Raw genomic sequence first — 25,992 nt, 5'->3', positions numbered from 1 at the left:
CTTTGATTGTATGCAAAACAGAGACAGGCTTTCTGGGTAAACGAGACTTTCTTATAATGTGGACAAAGTTCAGATAAATCATTGCTAATGTCAGCGTTAACAACAGTAGAAGAGGAAAGGCCGTGCTGATTTGAGTTTACAGAACACCGAATAAACAGACATTCTTAAAGCCTTACTCTGTTCTCTCACTCTCTCTGACTCCTTGAACGGAAAGAGCAAGACACCATAACATGATTGTGTAAAGGAAAGCCAAAACACCACAATATGACTTGAGAAAAGGAAAGCCAAGACACCACAACATGACTTGTGTAAAGGAAAGCCAAAACACCACAACATAACTTGAGTAAAGGAAAGCCAAGACATCGCAACATGACTTGTATAAAGGAAAGCCAAAACACCACAACATGACTTGAGTAAAGGAAAGCCAAGACACCACAACATGACTTGTGTAAAGGAAAGCCAAAACACTACGATATGACTTGAGTAAAGGAAAGCCAAGACACCACTACATGACTGGTGTAAAGGAAAGCCAAAACTCCACAACATGACTTGAGTAAAGGAAAGCCAAGACATCGCAACATGACTTGTGTAAAGGAAAGCCCAAAGGCACCACAACATGAATTGTGTAAAAGAAAGCCAAGACACCACAACATGAATTGTGTAAACGAAAGCCAAGACACCACAACATGAATTGTGTAAAAGGAAGATCAAGAAAACACAACATGACTCATGTAAAGGAAAGCCAAGACACCACAACATGAATTGTGTAAATGGAAAGTCCAAGATACCACAACATAACTCATGGAAAGCTGAAGACACCACAACATGGCTCGTGTAAATGAAAAGTCCAAGACAACAAAACATGACTCGTGTAAAGGAAAGTCCAAGACAACACAACATGAATGCTGTAAAGGAAAGATCAAGACCCCATAACATGACTTGTGTAAAGGATATTTCAAGACAAGACAACATGACTTGTGTAAAGGAAAGCCAAGACACTACAACATGACTTGTGTAAAGGAATGTTAAGACACCACAACATGACTAGTGTAAAGGAAAGACAAGACACCACAACGTGACTCATGAAAAGGCAAGCCAAGGCCCCACAACATGACTTTTGTAAAGGAAAGGCATGGCACCACAACATGACTCATGAAAAGGCAAGCCAAGACACCACAACATGACTTGTGTAAAGGAAAGTCAAGACAAGACAACATGACTTGTGTAAAGGAAAGCCAAGACACCACAACATGACTTGTGTAAAGGAAAGTCAAGACACCACAACATGACTTGTGTAAAGGAAAGCCAAGACACAACAACATGACTCATGGAAAGGAAAGTCCAAGACAACACAACATGACTCATGGAAAGGAAATTCCAAGACACCTCAAAACGACTTGTGGAAAGAAACGCCCAAGACACCACAACATGACTTCTGTAAAGGAAAGTCCAAGACACCACAACCCCGACATGTGCTAATTGTAAAGACAAGTGAAGCTGAGGTGTAGGTGTATTTATTAATAAATCTAAACGTTTCTTGACATACCCGTTTCTACATCAGGCATCAGTTTTAGGTTTGCTGTATTTGCCTTTTCTTGGAGGATTTGTAGTAGTTCCGACTGGTAACCGTTCCTCTTGGCTGTGCCTCTCGAAGCCTTCTCGCCCTAGGCAGAATTACATGCAGAGACCATAGGCTGACCTTTATGTAAATGGTCAGCTATGTAAGGAAGAGTTACCTGGTGATTTCATGGTATCAAACATGCAACACTCTTGTCCTGTATTTTATTTGAATAACCTAATACATTCTGGGAATTGTAGTTCCGAGTCACTTCAATTGTAGTAAGACACCTGCGAACACTAGTGCTTTGTAAATGAAAAGTGTGGGACTTAAACATTGCATTCTTGGTGACCTGGATTACTCTGATAAAACTGCCAGTCACTCTGCAGTGGTGTGAACTGGGGGGTGCAGGTGCAACGGACTAGGAACAGGCCACGTGCTGATGTGGGAACAAGGTTGAGGATGCTGAGCAGAGCGCCTCTATGCAGTGACAGCCGGGCTCTGTGACCTCTGATTGAACTCGGGGGGAAAGGGGAAAAGGGTGGCACCCCAGCAGTGGAGGAGGGCAGAGGCGGTCAGAAGATTTAAAACACTCTATTAATCAGGTTATGCTGCAACATATTTTTTGCTCTGCTGGATCACTCCTGATGAGAGGACGAGGTAAGGATGTTAGATTTTTTGTTGTACAAAAGGACTTTTTAATCCTAGTTTCCAAATGTGATGGAATGGTATAACCCTGAGGATATCGCTTTATGTCGTTGTACCTCAGGGTCCATTATCTGGCCCCAAAAATGGGATAGCCTAGAGGCAAACTCATTTTGCATGAGTCATTATACATATGCATTCATGTATTTATTTATTCATTTGTTTAATTTGGGTGCACAGAAAGACTGTGAGACTCCAAGATCTGTGAGCAAAGTCTGCAACAAAAAAGAAATGTGCCCACAAAAAGCCTACTCCGTGGACTGAGGATGGGGTTCAGTGCTCCTTCCTCAGTACCGGGGCATCTACGGGAGCAGATAGATGACCATTTACTTTGATATTGTCAAATGTGATACCCTCATTCCATTGATGAACATCACTGCCTTCATTTCATTAGTATCAGACACTATCTCTTCACAATCTCTCAGATTATTAATGTCAGATTCTCCAATCTACACTGTGTTTAATGCATACCCTTCCTTTCATGACTTGCTGGGGTGCCCAGATGAATCGCCCCTCAGAGCGCTGGCTACTATTTAACAAGTAATTCTCTCGGTTACTCTTTGATCTTAAATGGTGACGTGGCCTTGAAAACACAGAAGAAAACACGTGTCGGCAGGGCTGCTGAAAATGTAGTTACCAAATATTGTCTGCTACAAGTTGTGAACATGAACAGAATTGACAAAAAAACATGTATTAGTTACCCTGATAATGGGCAGCCCTTCACAAAAGCTGCCTCGCCCAGAAGGTGGAATTGAACCACTCTGTCGCTAGACAGCTACAGGTTTGAAGCCTGCACCCCAGACCACTGAGGTTCATCCGGGCAAAGAAAAAGTGTAGCAAAACAGGTATATATATCACAAGAATACATACTCTTTTACAGGTAGGGTTTGAGCCAAAATGTGTAATCCGCCTAGCTATCAATGTCCACTATTTATTGAAGTTCTGGGCTCAGCTCTATTTTTGATTTGTCTTTATTTTCATGCACTGTTTTAGTCAAAAGTTCAGAATATGAACCTTTGATTATATGCAAAACAGAGACAGGCTTTCTGGGTAAACGAGACTTTCTTATAATGTGGACAAAGTTCAGATAAATCATTGGTAATGTCAGCGTTAACCACAATAGAAGAGGAAAGGCCGTGCTGATTTGAGTTTACAGAACACAGAATAAACAGACATTCTTAAAGCCTTACACTGTTCTCTCACTCTCTCTGACTCCTTGAACGGAAAGAGCAAGACACCACAACATGATTGTGTAAAGGAAAGCCAAAACACCACAATATGACTTGAGTAAAGGAAAGCCAAGACACCACAACATGACTTGTGTAAAGGAAAGCCAAAACACCACAACATGACTTGAATAAAAGGAAAGCCAAGACATCGCAACTTGACTTGTGTAAAGGAAAGCCAAAACACCACAACATGACTTGAGTAAAGGAAAGCCAAGACACCACAACATGACTTGTGTAAAGGAAAGCCAAAACACTACAATATGACTTGAGTAAAGGAAAGCCAAGACACCACTACATGACTTGTGTAAAGGAAAGCCAAAACACCACAACATGACTTGAGTAAAGGAAAGCCAAGACATCGCAACATGACTTGTGTAAAGGAAAGCCCAAGGCACCACAACATGAATTGTGTAAAAGAAAGCCAAGACACCACAACATGAATTGTGTAAACGAAAGCCAAGACACCACAACATGAATTGTGTAAAAGGAAGATCAAGAAAACACAACATGACTCATGTAAAGGAAAGCCAAGACACCACAACATGAATTGTGTAAATGGAAAGTCCAAGATACCACAACATAACTCATGGAAAGCTGAAGACACCACAACATGGCTCGTGTAAATGAAAAGTCCAAGACAACAAAACATGACTCGTGTAAAGGAAAGGCCAAGACACCACACCATGACTTGTGGTAAGGAAAGTCCAAGACAACACAACATGAATGCTGTAAAGGAAAGATCAAGACCCCATAACATGACTTGTGTAAAGGATATTTCAAGACAAGACAACATAGCTAATGTAAAGGAAAGCCAAGACACCACAACATGACTTGTGTAAAGGAAATTCAAGACGCCACAACATGACTAGTGTAAAGGAAAGCCAAGACACCACAACTTGACTCATGAAAAGGCAAGCCAAGGGACCACAACATGACTTGTGTAAAGGAAAGCCATGGCACCACAACATGACTCGTGTAAAGGAAAGCCAAGAAACCACAAAATGTCTTGTGTAAAGGAAAGTAGAAGACACCACAACATGACTTGTGTAAAGGAAAGCCAAGACACCACAACATGACTCATGGAAAGGAAAGTCCAAGACACTACAACATGACTCATGGAAAGGAAATTCCAAGACACCTCAAAACGACTTGTGGAAAGAAAAGCCCAAGACACCACAACATGACTTGTGTAAAGGAAAGTCCAAGACACCACAACCCCGACATGTGCTAATTGTAAAGACAAGTGAAGCTGAGGTGTAGGTGTATTTATTAATAAATCTAAACATTTCTTGACATACCCGTTTCTACATCAGTCATCAGTTTTAGGTTTGCTGTATTTGCCTTTTCTTGAAGGATTTGTAGTAGTTCCTCCTGGTAACCGTCCCTCTTGGCTGTGCCTCTCGAAGCCTTCTCGCCCTAGGCAGAATTACTTGCAGAGACCATAGGCTGACCTTTATGTAAATGGTCAGCTATGTAAGGAAGAGTTACCTGTTCATTTCATGGTATCAAACATGCAACACTCTTGTCCTGTATTTTATTTAAATAATCTAATACATTCTAGGAATTGTAGTTCCGAGTCACTTCAATTGTAGTAAGACACCTGCGAACACTAGTGCTTTGTAAATGAAAAGTGTGGGACTTAAACATTGCATTCTTGGTGACCTGGATTACTCTGATAGAACTGTCAGTCACTCGGCAGTGGTGTGAACTGGGGGGTGCAGGTGCAACGGACTAGGAACAGGCCACGTGCTGATGTGGGAACAAGGTTGAGGATGCTGTGCAGAGCGCCTCTATGCAGTGACAGCCGGGCTCTCTGACCTCTGATTGATCTCGGGGGGAAAGGGGAAAAGGGTGGCACCCCAGCAGTGGAGGAGGGCAGAGGCGGTCAGAAGATTTAAAACACTCTATTAATCAGGTTATGCTGCAACAAATTTTTTGCTCTGCTGGATCACTCCAGATGAGAGGACGAGGTAAGGATGTTAGATTTTTTTGTTGTACAAAAGGACTTTTTAATCCTAGTTTCCAAATGTGATGGAATTGTATAACCCTGAGGATATCGCTTTATGTCGTTGTGCCTCAGGGTCCATTATCTGGCCCCAAAAATGGGATAGCCTAGAGGCAAACTCATTTTGCATGCTTCATTATACATATGCATTCATGTATTTATTTATTCATTTGTTTAATTTGGGTGCACAGAAAGACTGTGAGACTCCAAGATCTGTGAGCAAAGTCTGCAACAAAAAAGTAAAGTGCCCACAAAAAGCCTACTCCGTGGACTGAGGATGGGGTTCAGTGCTCCTTCCTCAGTATTGGGGGCATCTACGGGAGCAGATAGATGACCATTTACTTTGATATTGTCAAATGTGATACTCTCATTCCATTGATGAACATCGCTGCCTTCATTTCATTAGTATCGGACACTATCTCTTCCCAATCTCTCTGATTATTAATGTCAGATTCTCCAATCTGCACTGTGTTTAATGCATACCCTTCCTTTCATGACTTGCTAGGGTGCCCAGATGAATCGCCCCTCAGAGCGCTGGCTACTATTTAACAAGTAATTCTCTTGGTTACTCTTTGATCTTAAATGGTGACGTGCCCTTGAAAACACAGACGAAAACACGTGTCGGCAGGGCTGCTGAAAATGTAGTTACCAAATATTGTCTGCTACAAGTTGTGAACATTAACAGAATTGACAGAAAAACATGTATTAGTTACCTTGATAATGGGCAGCCCATCACAAAAGCTGCCTCGCCCAGAAGGTGGAATTGAACCACTCTGTCGCTAGACAGCTACAGGTTTGAAGCCTGCACCCCAGACCACTGAGGTTCATCCGGGCAAAGAAACAGTGTAGCAAAACAGGTATATATATCACAAGAATACATACTCTTTTACAGGTAGGGTGTGAGCCAAAATGTGTAATCCGCCTAGCTATCAATGTCCACTATTTATTGAAGTTCTGGGCTCAGCTCTATTTTTGATTTGTCTTTATTTTCATGCACTGTTTTAGTCAAAAGTTCAGAATATGAACCTTTGACTGTATGCAAAACAGAGACAGGCTTTCTGGGTAAACGAGACTTTCTTGTAATGTTGACAAAGTTCAGATAAATCATTGGTAATGTCAGCGTTAACCACAATAGAAGAGGAAAGGCCGTGCTGATTTGAGTTTACAGAACACAGAATAAACAGACATTCTTAAAGCCTTACTCTGTTCTCTTACTCTCTCTGACTCCTTGAACGGAAAGAGCAAGACACCACAACATGATTGTGTAAAGGAAAGCCAAAACACCACAACATGACTTGAGTAAAGGAAAGCCAAGACATGGCAACATGACTTGTGTAAAGGAAAGCCAAAACACCACAACATGACTTGAGTAAAGGAAAGCCAAGACACCACAACATGACTTGTGTAAAGGAAAGCCAAAGCACTACAATATGACTTGAGTAAAGGAAAGCCAAGACACCACTACATGACTTGTGTAAAGGAAAGCCAAAACACCACAACATGACTTGAGTAAAGGAAAGCCAAGACATCGCAACATGACTTGTGTAAAGGAAAGCCCAAGGCACCACAACATGAATTGTGTAAAAGAAAGCCAAGACACCACAACATGAATTGTGTAAACGAAAGCCAAGACACCACAACATGAATTGTGTAAAAGGAAGATCAAGAAAACACAACATGACTCATGTAAAGGAAAGCCAAGACACCACAACATGAATTGTGTACATGGAAAGTCCAAGATACCACAACATAACTCATGGAAAGCTGAAGACACCACAACATGGCTCGTGTAAATGAAAAGTCCAAGACAACAAAACATGACTCGTGTAAAGGAAAGGCCAAGACATCACACCATGACTTGTGGTAAGGAAAGTCGAAGACAACACAACATGAATGCTGTAAAGGAAAGATCAAGACCCCATAACATGACTTGTGTAAAGGATATTTCAAGACAAGACAGCATGACTTGTGTAAAGGAAAGCCAAGACACCACAACATGACTTGTGTAAAGGAAAGTCAAGACACCACAACATGACTAGTGTAAAGGAAAGCCAAGACACCACAACGTGACTCATGAAAAGGCAAGCCAAGGCACCACAACATGACTTGTGTAAAGGAAAGCCATGGCACCACAACATGACTCGTGTAAAGGAAAGCCAAGAAACCACAAAATGTCTTGTGTAAAGCAAAGTAGAAGACACCACAACATGACTTGTGTAAAGGAAAGCCAAGACACCACAACATGACTCATGGAAAGAAAAGTCCAAGACACAACAACATGACTCATGGAAAGGAAATTCCAAGACACCTCAAAACGACTTGTGGAAAGAAAAGCCCAAGACACCACAACATGACTTTTGTAAAGGAAAATCCAAGACACCACAACCCGGACATGTGCTAATTGTAAAGACAAGTGAAGCTAAGGTGTGGGTGTATTAATTAATAAATCTAAACATTTCTTGACATACCCGTTTCTACATCAGTCATCAGTTTTAGGTTTGCTGTATTTGCCTTTTCTTGGAGGATTTGTAGTAGTTCCTCCTGGTAACCGTTCCTCTTGGCTGTGCCTCTCGAAGCCTTCTTGCCCTAGGCAGGCTTACTTGCAGATACCATAGGCTGACCTTTATGTAAATGGTCAGCTATGTAAGGAAGAGTTACCTGGTGATTTCATGGTATCAAACATGCAACACTCTTGTCCTGTATTTTATTTGAATAACCTAATACATTCTGGGAATTGTAGTTCCGAGTCACTACAATTGTAGTAAGACACCTGCGAACACTAGTGCTTTGTAAATGAAAAGTGTGGGACTTAAACATTGCATTCTTGGTGACCTGGATTACTCTGATAAAACTGTCAGTCACTCGGCAGTGGTGTGAACTGGAGGGTGCAGGTGCAACGGACTAGGAACAGGCCACGTGCTGTTGTGGGAACAAGGTTGAAGATGCTGAGCAGAGCGCCTCTATGCAGTGACAGCCGGGGTCTGTGACCTCTGATTGAACTCGGGGGAAAAGGGTGGCACCCCAGCAGTGGAGGAGGGCAAAGGCGGTCAGAAGATTTAAAACACTCTATTAATCAGGTTATGCTGCAACACATTTTTTGCTCTGCTGGATCACTTCAGATGAGAGGAAAAGGTAAGGATGTTAGATTTTTTGTTGTACAAAAGGACTTTTTAATCCTAGTTTCCAAATGTGATGGAATGGTATAACCCTGAGGATATCGCTTTATGTCGTTGTGCCTCAGGGTCCATTATCTGGCCCCAAAAATGGGATAGCCTAGAGGCAAACTCATTGTGCATGCTTCATTATACATATGCATTCATGTATTCATTTATTCATTTGTTTAATTTGGGTGCACAGAAAGACTGTGAGTCTCCAAGATCTGTGAGCAAAGTCTGCAACAAAGAAGTAAAGTGCCCACAAAAAGCCTACTCCGTGGACTGAGGATTGGGTTCAGTGGTCCTTCCTCAGTACCAGGGGCATCTACGGGAGCAGATAGATGACCATTTACTTTGATATTGTCAGATGTGATACTCTCATTCCATTGATGAACATCACTGCCTTCATTTCATTAGTATCGGACACTATCTCTTCCCAATCTCTCAGATTATTAATGTCAGATTCTCCAATCTACAGTGTGTTTAATGCATACCCTTCCTTTCATGACTTGCTGGGGTGCCCAGATGAATCGCCCCTCAGAGCGCTGGCTACTATTTAACAAGTAATTCTCTCGGTAACTCTTTGACCTTAAATGGTGACGTGGCCTTGAAAACACAGAAGAAAACACGTGTCGGCAGGGCTGCTGAAAATGTAGTTACCAAATATTGTCTGCTACAAGTTGTGAACATGAACAGAATTGACAAAAAAAATGTATTAGTTACCCTGATAATGGGCAGCCCATCACAAAAGCTGCCTCGCCCAGAAGGTGGAATTGAACTACTCTGTCGCTAGATAGCTACAGGTTTGAAGCCTGCACCCCAGACCACTGAGGTTCATCCGGGCAAAGAAACAGTGTAGCAAAACAGGTATATATATCACAAGAATACATACTCTTTTACAGGTAGGGTGTGAGCCAAAATGTGTAATCCGCCTAGCTATCAATGTCCACTATTTATTGAAGTTCTGGGCTAAGCTCTATTTTTGATTTGTCTTTATTTTTGTGCACTGTTTTAGTCAAAAGTTCAGAATATGAACGCTTGATTGTATGCAAAACAGAGACAGGCTTTCTAAGTAAACGAGACTTTTATATAATGTGGACAAAGTTCAGATAAATCATTGCTAATGTCAGCGTTAACCACAATAGAAGAGGAAAGGCCGTGCTGATTTGAGTTTACAGAACACAGAATAAACAGACATTCTTAAAGCCTTACTCTGTTCTCTCACTCTCTCTGACTCCTTGAACGGAAAGAGCAAGACACCACAACATGATTGTGTTAAGGAAAGCCAAAACACCACAATATGACTTGAGTAAAGGAAAGCCAAGACACCACAACATGACTTGTGTAAAGGAAAGCCAAAAAACCACAACATGACTTGAGTAAAGGAAAGCCAAGACATCGCAACATGACTTGTGGAAAGGAAAGCCAAAACACCACAACATGACATGAGTAAAGGAAAGCCAAGACACCACAACATGACTTGTGTAAAGGAAAGCCAAAACACTACAATATGACTTGAGTGAAGGAAAGCCAAGACACCACTACATGACTTGTGTAAAGGAAAGCCAAAACACCACAACATGACTTGAGTAAAGGAAAGCCAAGACATCGCAACATGACTTGTGTACGGGAAATCCCAAGGCACCACAACATGAATTGTGTAAAAGAAAGCCAAGACACCACAACATGAATTGTGTAAACGAAAGCCAAGACACCACAATATGAATTGTGTAAAAGGAAGATCAAGAAAACACAACATGACTCATGTAAAGGAAAGCCAAGACACCACAACATGAATTGTGTAAATGGAAAGTCCAAGATACCACAACATAACTCATGGAAAGCTGAAGACACCACAACATGGCTCGTGTAAATGAAAAGTCCAAGACAACAAAACATGACTCGTGTAAAGGAAAGGCCAAGACACCACACCATGACTTGTGGTAAGGAAAGTCCAAGACAACACAACATGAATGCTGTAAAGGAAAGATCAAGACCCCATAACATGACTTGTGTAAAGGATATTTCAAGACAATACAACATGACTTGTGTAAAGGAAAGCCAAGACACCACCACATGACTTGTGTAAAGGAAAGTCAAGACACCACAACATGACTAGTGTAAAGGAAAGCCAAGACACCACAATGTGGCTCATGAAAAGGAAAGCCAAGAAACCACAAAATGTCTTGTGTAAAGGAAAGTAGAAGACACCACAACATGACTTGTGTAAAGTAAAGCCAAGACACCACAACATGACTCATGGAAAGGAAAGTCCAAGACATCACAACATGACTCATGGAAAGGAAATTCCAAGACACCTCAAAACGACTTGTGGAAAAAAAAGCCCAAGACACCACAACATGACTTGTGTAAAGGAAAGTCAAAGACACCACAACCCTGACAAGTGCTAATTGTAAAGACAAGTGAAGCTGAGGTGTAGGTGTATTTATTAATAAATCTAAACGTTTCTTGACATTCCCGTTTCTACATCAGGCATCAGTTTTAGGTTTGCTGTATTTGCCTTTTCTTGGAGGATTTGTAGTAGTTCCGCCTGGTAACCGTTCCTCTTGGCTGTGCCTCTCGAAGCCTTCTCACCCTAGGCAGAATTACTTGCAGAGACCATAGGCTGACCTTTGTGTAAATGGTCAGCTATGTAAGGAAGAGTTACCTGAGGATTTCATGGTATCAAACATGCAACACTCTTGTCCTGTATTTTATTTGAATAACCTAATACATTCTGGGAATTGTAGTTCCGAGTCACTTCAATTGTAGTAAGACACCTGCAAACACTAGTGCTTTGTAAATGAAAAGTGTGAGACTTAAACATTGCATTCTTGGTGACCTGGATTACTCTGATTAAACTGTCAGTCACTCGGCAGTGGTGTGAACTGGGGGGTGCAGGTGCAACGGACTAGGAACAGGCCACGTGCTGATGTGGGAACAAGGTTGAGGATGCTGAGCAGAGCGCCTCTGTGCAGTGACAGCCGGGCTCTGTGACCTCTGATTGAACTCGGGGGGAAAAGGGTGGCACCCCAGCAGTGGAGATGGGCAGAGGCGGTCAGAAGATTTAAAACACTCTATTAATCAGGTTATGCTGCAACATATTTTTTGCTCTGCTGGATCACTCCAGATGAGAGGACGAGGTAAGGATGTTAGATTTTTTGTTGTACAAAAGGACTTTTTAATCCTAGTTTCCAAATGTGATGGAATGGTATAACCCTGAGGATATCGCTTTATGTCGTTGTGCCTCAGGGTCCATTATCTGGCCCCAAAAATGGGATAGCCTAGAGGCAAACTCATTTTGCATGCTTCCTTATACATATGCATTCATGTATTTATTTATTCATTTATTTAATTTGGGTGCACAGAAAGCCTGTGAGACTCCAAGATCTGTGAGGAAAGTCTGCAACAAAGAAGTAAAGTGCCCACAAAAAGCCTACTCCGTGGACTGAGGATTGGGTTCAGTTCTCCTTCCTCAGTACCGGGGGCATCTACGGGAGCAGATATATGACCATTTACTTTGATATTGTCAAATGTGATACCCTCATTCCATTGATGAGCATCACTGCCTTCATTTCATTAGTATCGGACACTATCTCTTCCCAATCTCTCAGATTATTAATGTCAGATTCTCCAATCTACACTGTGTTTAATGCATACCCTTCCTTTCATGACTTGCTGGGGTGCCCAGATGAATCGCCCTCAGAGCGCTGGCTACTATTTAACAAGTAATTCTCTCAGTTACTCTTTGATCTTAAATGGTGATATGGCCTTGAAAACACAGAAGAAAACACGTGTCGGCAGGGCTGCTGAAAATGTAGTTACCAAATATTGTCTGCTACAAGTTGTGTACATGAACAGAATTGACAAAAAAACATATATTAGTTACCCTGATAATGGGCAGCCCATCACAAAAGCTGCCTCGCCCAGAAGGTGGAATTGAACCACTCTGTTGCTAGACAGCTACAGGTTTGAAGCATGCACCCCAGACCACTGAGGTTCATCCGGGCAAAGAAACAGTGTAGCAAAACAGGTATATATATCACAAGAATACATACTCTTTTACAGGTAGGGTGTGAGCCAAAATGTGTAAACCGCCTAGCTATCAATGTCCACTGTTTATTGAAGTTCTGGGCTCAGCTCTATTTTTGATTTGTCTTTATTTTCATGCACTGTTTTAGTCAAAAGTTTAGAATATGAACCTTTGATTGTATGCAAAACAGAGACAGGCTTTCCGGGTAAACAAGACTTTCTTATAATGTGGACAAAGTTCAGATAAATCATTGCTAATGTCAGCGTTAACAACAATTTTTTTAAGTTCAATAAAATTTTATTGAAATAAACAAAATTGTCATTACAAAGAGCGGAGTGAAATACATCATCATCAAAAAGGTTAATAAACTAGGGCATCACAATAAATAACATAAGATAATGAATGCAGGGGGAAAAAGAAAAAAGAAAATAAAAAGTAGATGAGGCTAAAAAAATGCAAAATATACACTGGGAGAGGCTTGGTAATATGGGAAAACAATGCAACTAAAAGCAGAGATTTAAAAACTCGTGAAAAATAAGGAACTAAAGGCAACTCAGGGAGGTTTCGAAACCTCTTGCTGAAATGGGGGTAGGTGAGAGGAACGCTTGGCGCAAACATCCAGGTAAAGGGTGATAGGAAGCCATAACGCATGTCGTTTTGGGGCCAGGGTGAGGGGATAAACAAATGCAGTGTCCAATCTATGATTATAACATACGTTAAACCACCAAGCTTTGAAAGTAATATCCTTCAAATTTTTCCAATTAACAGTAATCTGTTGAAACGCAACAGCTAATAACAAATCAATAATATGAACATTTGCTTCAACTTCGGTCCAGGAGGAAGAGAGAGAGCCAAGGAAGAGGTCAGTGAGAGAGAAGGGGATAGAAGTCTGAAAAATAGAGTTGATTTGGTCCCACACCTTGGTCCAAAATGAGTGCGTGAGAGGGCATAGAAAAAGCATATGAAAAAGCGTGCCATTGGGGGCAGAACAAGACCAGCAGAGGTCCGGAACCAAAGGGAATCTTTTGTGGAGAAGAGATGGCGTGTAAAGGAGTCTATTATATAGGAAGAAGAGTGTTTGTGTGAGAGATGCAGCTCTAGAGGATTTGCGGAGCTTAATCCATATTTTATCCCATAGGGAGGTGGGCCAAGATACGACGAGATCAGATTCCCACTGCTCTTCCACTGTGGTTTTAGGCCGAGGTGAGGAAGGGTTATGAAGGGAATGGTAGATGGAAGATGCGGAGGGATTGGAGCGCAATTGGAGATGCAGAGAGGAAATATGAGTATCAGAGAGCGCAGGTGAAGACGAGTGAGAGAGGGAGTCGTATGCAGACATAACTGCAGTCTTAAGTAAGATGTATTTGCGAAGAAAGGAGGAAGGGAGAGAGAAGGTTCGGCGAAGGTCAGGGAAAGGTATGAAAACAGATCCAGTAAAGAGTTGGGAGACACAAATTAAACCTCGTTGCCTCCAAGTTTTCCAGTAAAAAGGCTTCTGGTTAATAAGAATACTATTGTTATACCAAATAGTGGTGGCAAGAAGTTTGGGAATAGAAGAGGGAGGTAGTGGAGCAGAGGTTAAGAGTAATTTCGCAGTATATTTGTGAATGGGGGTGGATAAGAATTGGGGTTTGCGAGAGAAGGAGAGGTATTCGGCAAAGGAAAAGGGAGAAAGAGAGAGTCGTTCAAGTTCAGCCCAAAGGGGAAGGGGGTCGGGAGGATCTTTAAGCCATATAGCGGCTTGTTTCAGGAGGAAAGCTTTATGATAAGCGGGAAAATTAGGGAAATTAACCCCGCCCTCCGATTTGGGGAGGCGCAGACGAGAAAGGGACATGCGCGGTTTCTTTCCCGACCATAAAAAGGAGGATAATGTAGTATTGAGTTTAGCAAAAAAATTTGCAGGAATAGCAAGAGGAATATTAGAAATGGTATAGAGGACAATTGGGGAAAGCATCATCTTAATGGTGTCGAGACGACCCCACCAGGAAAGGTATAAGGGATGCCATCTGGAAGTAAGGTCAGTTATCTTCTGAGTACATTTAGTAAGGCATAATGATATAGTATCAGGGACAGAAGGGGTGATATGCAGACCGAGATATTTGATATGGGTCGGACTCCATTTGAAATTGGATGTTGCGAAATCAGGCTTGAAGGTGAATTTGGTAAGGGGTAAAATTTCACACTTATCGTGATTTAGTTTGTAACCAGAAAGATGGGAGTAAGTAGTGACTTCATCAAGGAAAGCTGGGATGGATACAGATGGGTTTGAAATAAAGAGTAAAATGTCGTCAGCGTAGGCGGCTAACTTGATTTGGGAGTGAAAAAGAGGGAAGCCATGAATGTTTGGGTTTTGACGTAACTTAGATAAAAAGGGTTCTAGGGCAAGGTTAAAAAGAAAAGGGGAGAGAGGACAACCTTGTCTAATGCCCCTCCCAAGACAAAAAAAAGAGGAAATCAGGCCGTTGGCACAGACCGCTGCTCTAGGGTTTGCATAAAGAAAGGAGATGAGGGAGATAAAATTAGGGCCAAATCCAAACCATTTTAAGGTAGAGAAAAGAAAAGACCATTCTACCATGTCAAATGCCTTCTCGGCATCTAGGGCGATTGCGGCTAGGGAATCATTAAATCGGGATGATTTAGAAAGAACATTAAAGAGGAGTCTGGTATTGTCTGAAATGAAGCGACCCTTAACAAATCCTGATTGTTCAGGTCCAAGGAGATCTGGGAGAAAAGTATCTAATCTAATGGCTAAGGATTTGGCATATAACTTGTAATCAATGTTGACAAGTGATATTGGTCTATAATTCTTACAATGTTGGGCGTCCTTCCCTTCCTTGGGTATAATGCAAATGTAGGCATCTGAAAAAGTGCCCGAGGAAGCACCACTGGTTTTGAAGGAATCGAGAAGTTGAAGTAGTTTGGGTAGCAGAAGAGTGGCAAAGTGTTGATAAAATTTGACAGTAAAACCATCAGGGCCGGGGGCCTTGTCTTTCTTAAGGGAGTGGAGTGCAATATGTAATTCACGAATGGTGAGGGGAGTTTCGAGGGAGGTTAGGTCAATAGGAAAGTTAGGAGGAGGCTGAATGCTTGCAAAGAAGGTGGAAAGAGAGTGAGGAGAGGGGTGGGTGTCAGAGGAATAGAGTGCAGAGTAGAAACGAGAGAATTCCTCCAAAATATCAGCATCTTTATGTTGCAGGACTGAGTTAACATCAAAAACAGATTCAATATTCAGTTTGTTCTGTTTAACTTTCAAATAATTAGCAAGAACTTTCCCCGCCTTATTCTTCCCACCATAAAATTTCGAGCTGGATTTCAACAAGTACAGCAATGCATCATCAGTGGACTGTTTGTTATAACTCATTTTTGCATTTACAAGGGCTGTTAAGCTTTCCTGAGTGTGAAAAGTGTAAAAGGAATGTTCAAGGGCTTTAATCTGAGATAAAAGAGCAGTGGTATGTTTACGAGCAAGTTTACGCTTCGTGGCAACATGTCGTATAATGAAATCTCTGGCCGCAGCTTTGTAAGCGTCCCAAATAGTGTGCGTGGCTAAAGAGGGAGTATCAATAATAGCAAAAAATTCAGTAGTAAACTCAATAAAGGAAGCAGTAAATTTGGGATCAAGGAGAAGGGTATTATTAAAGCGCCATCTTTTAGGTCCGGTGGATGTGGGTAAAATATCAACATTAATTAGGACTGGGGCGTGATCAGAGAATACTATGGGGCCAATCTCAGCGTGGGAAAGGGATTGGGAAATATGATGAGAGAGAAAGATATAATCAATGCGTGATTGGGAATGGTGAACCGGGGAGTAAAATGTAAATTCTTTACTGGTCGGATTACATATGCGCCAAGCATCAACTAGCTTATGCTGAGAGATGGCATGTGTGAAAAGTTTATGAGATTTGTTAGGAACGAAAAAGGAGCTGGAGTGTCTGTCCAAAAAGGGGTCTAATGGCATATTACAATCGCACGCTAATATGAAGTTGTCATCAATACAAGCAGTAATACGAGAGGCAAATGCGTTCCAAAAAGTAGGATTTCCTCCTGTGGGGGCATAAACATTGAGTAGGGAAAAAGAGACACCTCTTGAGGAAAGTTTAACAAATAGCCATCTGCCTTCAGGGTCGAATTCGGAATGCAATACAGAGTGAGAAAAAGACTTACGAATTAACAAAGCAACACCATTTCTTTTACCATCACCAGGAGCTGAAAAAACTTTACCCACCCAACCTCTTTGGAGCTTGATAGCCTCAGCATCAGATAAATGGGTTTCTTGCAAAAAGGCGATATCCACATTCAATTTAGCTAAGTGGGAGAGTATCTTTTGCCTTTTAATGGGAGAATGTAAGCCTTTAACTTTCCAAGAAATAATGCGTAATGACATCAAGAACAAGGAAGAGGGGAAAAGTGGGAATAGGGAATATAAGAAAGCCTCATAAAGTGCGAGAAAGGAGAAACTGAAAACCAGTGAAGGAGAATAGAGGAACAATTCAAAGGAATGAAAAAACAAAGAAGTAAAAGCCAAAGAAAAACGAGGAAGAAAAAACCTAAGGAGAGGGCTGTGAGGGGATGTCCCCAAGAAAAGAGGTGATGTGGGATACTGTGTGTGGTTCAAAGAGAAGAGTGATGCGGGCCAGAGGCGAGAGAAGCTAAGGTAAAATAAGATCCAGAAAAAACAGCCAGAAAGCAGGAAGACAACACACCAGAAAGAGGGAGGCACCATAGAGCAAGAAGGTAGATGTAGGGTAATCATAAGAGAATATAGGAGAAGAACCAGAATATCCGTGGAAGAAAAAAGAGTAATGTCAGAAAAGAGAGACAGAAGAAATAGAGGAATGAAAAGCAAGTGGGACAATACTATCAACAACAGAGGGAAAAAGAGCAAAAAGAGTACAACACAGAAAACGAATCCATTCAATGAGAACATGGTGCGGTACAATAAGGGGGAAATACTTACACAGAATTTTGGAAGGAAGGAAGGGTCAACGACGGGACGGAATGGGAACGAAACGAAAGGAGAAGACGGGAGGTAGGTAAGACCAACCAACGAAGGGCGAACAGGTAGGGCAGTGAAAAGTCCAATCGGAGAAAACAGGACGGATCGCTATGAACAATCTGTGGAGAAAGGAGAACAACAAGGTAAGGTAATAAGAAGGGTCAAAAGCACAAACCGATAACTTACAGACAAATGATAACTCATTGAACAAATAACAAAGAAGATAAACATATAGACTCAATAAGAGTCTTAGAACACGAAACTAAGCAAACAAGGGTGAACAGTGATCAACAATGACCAGGTAAAATCAATGCGAGCTGCGACATAGTCAAGGTGGAAACGAAGACGATGAATTGGAGAACTCCATGCCTGTAGAACCACAAGAATTCAGAAAACTCCGGAGTCGCACAGGATCCTCATAAGAAGTAGTCTTGTTGTTATAGGTGACTTTGAAAAGACATGGGTGAAAAAGGCCATATCGAGCTCCAATGGAACGGAGATCAGGTCTCATGTCCAAGAAAGCTTTTCGGCGGTCAGCAGTGGCTTTGGCATAATCTTGAGCAAAATATAAGGTGGAGCCTGACCAGGTGATGCGAGGAAATGACTTGGCGGCTAAGAGGACCTTCATCAAGTCCGTGTATTCAAGGAAGTACATTATTACACCCCTCGGTTTAGTGGAAGGCGTAGGAGAGGACGGGAGTCGTCCAAGCCTGTGAGCACGTTGAATGTTGAGAGAAGTGCCGTCAGGCAAGTGCAGAAGCTTGGGAATAAAGGATTGAAAGAAGGCAATAGGATCCTCCCCCTCGCTTCCCTCCTTCAGGCCGTAAAGACGTAAATTATTGCGCCTATTCCTATTTTCAAGATTTTCGACCTGTTTCTGAAGAGAGGAAATCTGAAAATCCATATGAACGACTTTGGTAGCCGTTTCCTGAAGCGACGAAACCTCCTTTTCCACACAAGAAACCCTGGTATCCATGGTTGACCAATTATCAGTGAGCGTTTGCAACTTTGCATTGGTGTCCTCCATGAAGGGTCGCAGGGCTCGTATTTCTTCAAGGAGCAATTCAATTGAGATAGGTGAGGAGGAATCCGAGGAGGAATTTGATGGAGAAGGGGGATTCTTTTTCAGCCTTTTTGGGAGTGAGTCAGGCTTGGGTGCTACCTGAGAAGAAGATGCCGCCATGTCAGCTGCCACACTGTCAGTGGATGGGCTCAGAGACGTATCAAGGCTGGCCAACGTTGTAAATAGCTTAGAATTTTTAATAAAATTGCGCTTAGGAAGTTTGACAGAGCGTTGCGCCATTGAAAGAGCAATGAATTAGGCGTCGGGAATAGCGCAGAGTACAGCACAACAAAATGGCCGCCCAGCCTGAGGAGATTAACAAATTCGAAGCAATAACAGCAGGTCAAATGCAGAAAGTAAAGAAAGTCACCTTTGTTGAGAGAGGAGAGTATCCATTATCGTTGAAGAGAAAATGGCATCAAAGAGGAGATCCTTATGAGCCAATGAAGCATGTGCGGTGAAGTGCGCAACTGCGCGAAGCTCCGGCAGACAAAAACAAAATGGCGGTCGCGACCCGGAGGTGCCGCGACCGAGAAGGAATTCGGGAAATAAATGCAGCTCGGTGTAATGGAGCAACAAAAGTCAGCCTGGATGGTACCTGGGGAGCTCCGACATCAGGTACTGTGCTTCATGGCTCGCAGAAGGAAAGCGAACCGCCTGTATGCCCCGATGTGGACGGAGCCGCTACCCGGTTGCTGCCATTCGCGTCGGGCGCTTAGCCACGCCCCCCAGCGTTAACAACAATAAAAGAGGAAAGGCCGTGCTGATTTGAGTTTACAGAACACAGAATAAACAGACATTCTTAAAGCCTTACTCTGTTCTCTCACTCTCTCTGACTCCTTGAACGGAAAGAGTAAGACACCACAACATGATTGTGTAAAGGAAAGCCAAAACACCACAATATGACTTGAGTAAAGGAAAGCCAAGACATCGCAACATGACTTGTGTAAAGGAAAGCCCAAGGCACCACAACATGAATTGTGTAAACGAAAGCCAAGACACCACAACATGAATTGTGTAAAAGGAAGATCAAGAGAACACAACATGACTCATGTAAAGGAAAGTCAAGACACCACAACATGAATTATGTAAAGGAAAGTCCAATATACCACAACATAACTCATGGAAAGCTGAAGACACCACAACATGGCTCGTGTAAATGAAAAGTCCAAGACAACAAAACATGACTCGTGTAAAGGAAAGGCCAAGACACCACACCATGACTTGTGGTAAGGAAAGTCCAAGGCAACACAACATGAATGCTGTAAAGGAAAGATCAAGACCCCATAACATGACTTGTGTAAAGGATATTTCAAGACAAGACAACATGACTTGTGTAAAGGAAAGCAAGACACCACAACATGACTTGTGTAAAGGAAAGTCAAGACACCACAACATGACTAGTGCAAAGGAAAGCCAAGACACCACAACGTGACTCATGAAAAGGCAAGCCAAGGCACCACAACATGACTTGTGTAAAGGAACGCCATGGCACCACAACATGACTCGTGTAAAGGAAAGCCAAGAAACCACAAAATGTCCTGTGTAAAGGAAAGTAGAAGACACCACAACATGACTTGTGTAAAGGAAAGCTAAGACACCACAACATGACTCATGGAAAGGAAAGTCCAAGACACCACAACATGACTCATGGAAAGGAAATTCCAAGACACCTCAAAACGACTTGTGGAAAGAAAAGCCCAAGACACCACAACATGACTTGTGTAAAGGAAAGTCCAAGACACCACAACCCCGACATGTGCTAATTGTAAAGACAAGTGAAGCTGAGGTGTAGGTGTATTTATTAATAAATCTAAACGTTTCTTGACATACCCGTTTCTACATCAGTCATCAGTTTTAGGTTTGCTGTATTTGCCTTTTCTTGGAGGATTTGTAGTAGTTCGTCCTGGTAACCGTTCCTCTTGGCTGTGCCTCTCGAAGCCTTCTCGCCCTAGGCAGAATTACTTGCAGAGACCATAGGCTGACCTTTATGTAAAATGTCAGCTATGTAAGGAAGAGTTACCTGTTGATTTCCTGGTATCAAACATGCAACACTCTTGTCCTGTATTTTATTTGAATAACCTAATACATTCTGGGAATTGTAGTTCCGAGTCACTTCAATTGTAGTAAGACACCTGCGAACACTAGTGCTTTGTAAATGAAAAGTGTGGGACTTAAACATTGCATTCTTGGTGACCTGGATTACTCTGATAAAACTGTCAGTCACTCGGCAGTGGTGTGAACTGGGGGATGCAGGTGCAACGGACTAGGAACAGTCCACGTGCTGATGTGGGAACAAGGTTGAGGATGCTGAGCAGAGCGCCTCTATGCAGTGACAGCCGGGCTCTGTGACCTCTGATTGAACTCGGGGGGAAAGGGGAAAAGGGTGGCACCCCAGCAGTGGAGGAGGGCAGAGGTAGTCAGAAGATTTAAAACACTCTATTAATCAGGTTATGCTGCAACATATTTTTTGCTCTGCTGGATCACTCCAGATGAGAGGACGAGGTAAGGATGTTAGACTTTTTATTGTACAAAAGGACTTTTTAATCCTAGTTTCCAAATGTGATGGAATGGTATAACCCTGAGGATATCGCTTTATGTCATTGTGCCTCAGGGTCCATTATCTGGCCCCAAAAATGGATAGCCTAGAGGCAAACTCATTTTGCATGCTTCATTATACATATGCATTCATGTATTTATTTATTCATTTGTTTATATTGGGTGCACAGAAAGACTGTGAGACTCCAAGATCTGTGAGCAAAGTCTGCAACAAAGAAGTAAAGTGCCCACAAAAAGCCTACTCCGTGGACTGAGGATGGGATTCAGTGGTCCTTCCTCAGTACCGGGGGCATCTACGGGAGCAGATAGATGACCATTTACTTTGATATTGTCAAATGTGATACCCTCATTCCATTGATGAACATCATTGTCTTCATTTCATTAGTATCGGACACTATCTCTTCCCAATCTCTCAGATTATTAATGTCAGATTCTCCAATCTACACTGTTTTAATGCATACCCTTCCTTTCATGACTTGCTGTGGTGCCCAGATGATTCGCCCCTCAGAGCGCTGGCTACTATTTAACAAGTAATTCTCTCGGTTACTCTTTGATCTTAAATGGTGACGTGGCCTTGAAAACACAGAAGAAAACACGTGTCGGCAGGGCTGCTGAAAATGTAGTTACCAAATATTGTCTGCTACAAGTTGTGAACATGAACAGAATTGACAAAAAACATGTATTAGTTACCCTGACAATGGGCAGCCCATCACAAAAGCTGCCTCGCCCAGAAGGTGGAATTGAACCACTCTGTCGCTAGACAGCTACAGGTTTGAAGCCTGCACCCCAGACCACTGAGGTTCATCCGGGCAAAGAAACAGTGTAGCAAAACAGGTATATATATCACAAGAATACATACTCTTTTACAGGTAGGGTGTGAGCCAAAATGTGTAATCCGACTAGCTATCAATGTCCACTATTAATTGAAGTTCCGGGCTCAGCTCTATTTTTGATTTGTCTTTATTTTCATGCACTGTTTTAGTCAAAAGTTCAGAATATGAACCTTTGATTGTATGCAAAACAGAGACAGGCTTTCTGGGTAAACGAGACTTTCTTATAATGTCGACAAAGTTCAGATAAATCATTGCTAATGTCAGCGTTAACAACAATAGAAGAGGAAAGGCCGTGCTGATTTGAGTTTACAGAACACAGAATAAACAGACATTCTTAAAGCCTTTCTCTGTTCTCTCACTCTCTCTGACTCCTTGAACGGAAAGAGCAAGACACCACAACATGATTGTGTAAAGGAAAGCCAAAACGCCACAATATGACTTGAGTAAAGGAAAGCCAAGACACCACAACATGACTTGTGTAAAGGAGAGCCAAAACACCACAACATGATTTGAGTAAAGGAAAGCCAAGACATCGCAACATGACTTGTGTAAAGGAAAGCCAAAACACCACAACATGACTTGAGTAAAGGAAAGCCAAGACACCACAACATGACTTGTGTAAAGGAAAGCCAAAACACTACAATATGACTTGAGTAAAGGAAAGCCAAGACACCACTACATGACTTGTGTAAAGGCAAGCCAAAATACCACAACATGAATTGAGTAAAGGAAAGCCAAGACATCGCAACATGACTTGTGTAAGTGTCCAAGCAAACCTGGTTAAACACTGCTAGCAACATTGAGAGAGTCTGCAGGACGTCTCCTCCCGTTCAAGCCTACATCTTCACTGGCTTGAACAGCCCTACGAACAATACTACAAACACAAAGAGGATGAGATCAGGGAAAACAAGAAAACCTCCGCCAATAATAAAACGGAAGAAACTTAAGCATTCAGAAATAGCTGCGGAGCACCCCCCTTCGAGTCCACAGTCTCTCAAGGCCATACTGAAGGCCTCCCAATCCCTACACAACGAAGGACAACACTCAAACAACACGGGTTTGGCTCCCTTACGTGTTTCATCCTCGAACGGCGTAAATCCCCTCACCCTTCTGGACTTTTTTAAAAAAGCACCGGGTGGGGCCAAGTTGACCTCTCCTCCTCAATATCTAGAGTCAAATAAGCCTTGTGTGATAGAGCGAGCTGCAGATCTAAATACGTTTCCGCCCCAACTGCAGTCACCAACGACCAATAAATCCACCTTGGTCAAGGACATGTACATCTTTGGCTCCTCACCCTCCAGCCAGAACACCCAGAACACCCAGAACACCTTCCCAGAGGACCCGTCTCGGAGAGCTTCCCAAAACTTAACACCAAGTCTCCAATCAGCTCCGAGTCTGTTCTCCCTTCAACAAGACTTCTACAAGCAAGAGGTTTGCCTTAGACAATCACCACCTTTTACATACATGGGGAGAGACCCTCAAAATGCAATATCAAGTTGCCAACCCTCCCCAAGACTACCTTTGCCCCAATTTGATCCCCCTGAGCAAGAGGTCTGCCCCAGTCAACCGCCTCCTTTGTCTTTAACTTTCAACCCAAGCCCTGAAGCATGGCAACTTCAGCAATTAGTGAAGCCTTTAGTTCTTTTACCACAAACTCATAGAGTACCCAGGGAGGGCCCCCCAGTATCACATTCTCATTTAATTTTCGCACAAACACATGCTCAAAAGACTCCTGCATCTAATTTTGAATTGTTCAGCTCCCCCATTCCTCAAGCCCCAAGTCCTCCTGAGGGAAGTGTACATTCGTCAATTCCCCAGCAACAACACTCTTGTGCATCACCAGTAGAAATAACCGCCCCCCCAAATCCACCCCAAAAAACTGACACCAACGATCAACTGTTAGCGGACCTGTCCATTTTTTTCAAAAATACCCAGAATTGGCCTAACCTTACACCAAAAACAGACTAACAGTCAGATGCCCTTACAAAATTGAGTATTTGGCCCCAACTACTTCTCACCTTTCAATCAACAGTTACTGCTTTGAATTATCACTCGGACAAACTGGACATCCAGGTTGACCTGCTGAACACTTTAGCACTGTTCACAGCAGGGATCGATAATAAATTGGACAAATTAAACAATCTAATTATAGGAGCCCAATCATCTTCCAAATTAGTCCAATCGGTCTGCTGCTGCTCGCCTATTATCGATTCGCTATCCTCCCTTCCGTCCTTCTTATCCACCGTTATAAGCGAGGTTAAGCAATTGAAGGGAGGCAACCAATCTGAAACTTTTCTCAAGCCAAAACAAAATTCCTCAACTATGACCTCTGAACCGCTCAACCCTCCGCACGCCTAATGGCTGTACCACAGTCAAGCGGGGTGGCAGAACCTGTGGCAACTGTCCATCGAGAGGTCCCTGATAGCTCCATGGGCTCACTCTCCATGGCAGTGCTGCCCGCGACCTCGGCCACAAGTACTGATCCACCAAATGGGGACCCGGAGCCCATTAGCGCCAATAGGGCAACAGCGTTTGCCATCCCTGCCACTATCTCCACACTGGACACACTCTCTGCCCCACCCCTCCATATTAGCAAGAGGGAGCGCAAACGCCAGCGCAAACAGAGAAACAGACTAAGATTAAATCAAACAAATGATCTCCCCAAATTATTCCCGTTATTTGTAAACGCTAGTAATAAAAAAGCCCAAAGCGTCCCTCAATTAACTCCCAGGGCATCAATTTCCAGTAAAAGCATACTTAAGGACGATTCAAACCCGAGTGTCTGCCAACAAACTTTGGGCAGTAGACAGGATTGCACCACCACATCTGTAATCGCAGCAGTAACTGAGTCTCAACCCCCCACCGATCCACTAATAGCCAACTCCAGTGACCCAACTCAATCAATGGCTAAAGCCATGACAACACAATTTCAATCTGCCCCTACTTCTAGTTTACCTCAGCAGGCTAACTTAACTATTAGTCCCAGTTTCGTAAAAGTAATCCACAACAATAAATTAATCGAGGCAAACTCAATCATTGGGCCCAGCACTGTAACAGAAGCCCATAACAACAAATCAACTCCATCCTTAAACAACCAGACATTGGGTAGAGGCTTACTAAATTCTCTTCAGTCTCGACTGGGCCCAGACGCGGGTTGTCCAACAGTAAAAACTCTTCACCCCAATACAAGCCCTAGCAGTAAGGGGGTCAAAGGCAACACACAGGGTGCTAAAATACTCTTCGCCCCAGAATACATCTCAAAGGGTCGACATGACACCCTTAACAGGTCAAATATAATAAAACTAGCGAACGGAGTTCCGGGCTTTGAGGCGTTTACAACAGAAGACATTGAGTCTATTGAATTCTTGCCACCACGAGGTAATCAACCCTCTGAGGTAACCCTGGTGTCACTTAAATCAGAAACCTGGGCACGAGCATTCACTGAAAATAGTGCAATTTTTCAGGAGTGGGGCATTAAAATCTACCCCCATAACACCCCAGGTTATCCTTTGCAGCTGCTTAAACACCAGGACACCCTGAAAAAAGCCGAAACTATAGAACCAGGAGCCAAACCTAGGCCTTACTCTATTTTAAGAAACGCCCTGGGGACAACGGAGGGGAACCCAATTCCCTTGAACATAATCTCCAACCTGGGCAAAACGAAAGACTGGGGGTGGCTTCTAGCAGCCCTGTCTTGCAACAAAATGGCTTGACCCCGAGAATCTATCCCTTTAAATTCAAATTGTAAGACCTCGGTCCTCCCGACATCCCGAGCTGTGTTACTCGTAAAGCCCCCAATTTCAGGCCGGGATTCCTCATTTACTTTGTGCTCATGGAACATCAGTGGTTTCCACAA

General features: G+C 42.7%; 5 non-coding genes across 5 annotated transcripts; all 5 read right to left on the bottom strand.

Moving 5' to 3' along the window:
* Nucleotides 1-2,998: 2,998 nt before the first annotated feature.
* On the bottom strand, nucleotides 2,999-3,085 carry TRNASTOP-UCA (transfer RNA opal suppressor (anticodon UCA)). The gene has a single exon. It is a non-coding gene; the product is annotated as a tRNA-Sec (tRNA).
* A 3,159-nt stretch (nucleotides 3,086-6,244) lies between these two features.
* TRNASTOP-UCA (transfer RNA opal suppressor (anticodon UCA)) lies at nucleotides 6,245-6,331 on the bottom strand. Its single transcript has one exon. It is a non-coding gene; the product is annotated as a tRNA-Sec (tRNA).
* A 3,078-nt stretch (nucleotides 6,332-9,409) lies between these two features.
* On the bottom strand, nucleotides 9,410-9,496 carry TRNASTOP-UCA (transfer RNA opal suppressor (anticodon UCA)). The gene has a single exon. It is a non-coding gene; the product is annotated as a tRNA-Sec (tRNA).
* Nucleotides 9,497-12,575: 3,079 nt separating this feature from the next.
* TRNASTOP-UCA (transfer RNA opal suppressor (anticodon UCA)) lies at nucleotides 12,576-12,662 on the bottom strand. Its single transcript has one exon. It is a non-coding gene; the product is annotated as a tRNA-Sec (tRNA).
* A 9,365-nt stretch (nucleotides 12,663-22,027) lies between these two features.
* On the bottom strand, nucleotides 22,028-22,114 carry TRNASTOP-UCA (transfer RNA opal suppressor (anticodon UCA)). The gene has a single exon. It is a non-coding gene; the product is annotated as a tRNA-Sec (tRNA).
* Between the last annotated feature and the right edge of the window lie 3,878 nt (nucleotides 22,115-25,992).

This window comes from Lissotriton helveticus, chromosome 5_1 (genome assembly GCF_964261635.1).
Source record: "Lissotriton helveticus chromosome 5_1, aLisHel1.1, whole genome shotgun sequence".
In the NCBI taxonomy this organism is placed as follows: domain Eukaryota; kingdom Metazoa; phylum Chordata; class Amphibia; order Caudata; family Salamandridae; genus Lissotriton; species Lissotriton helveticus.
This window is presented reverse-complemented; position numbering and strand designations above follow the sequence as displayed.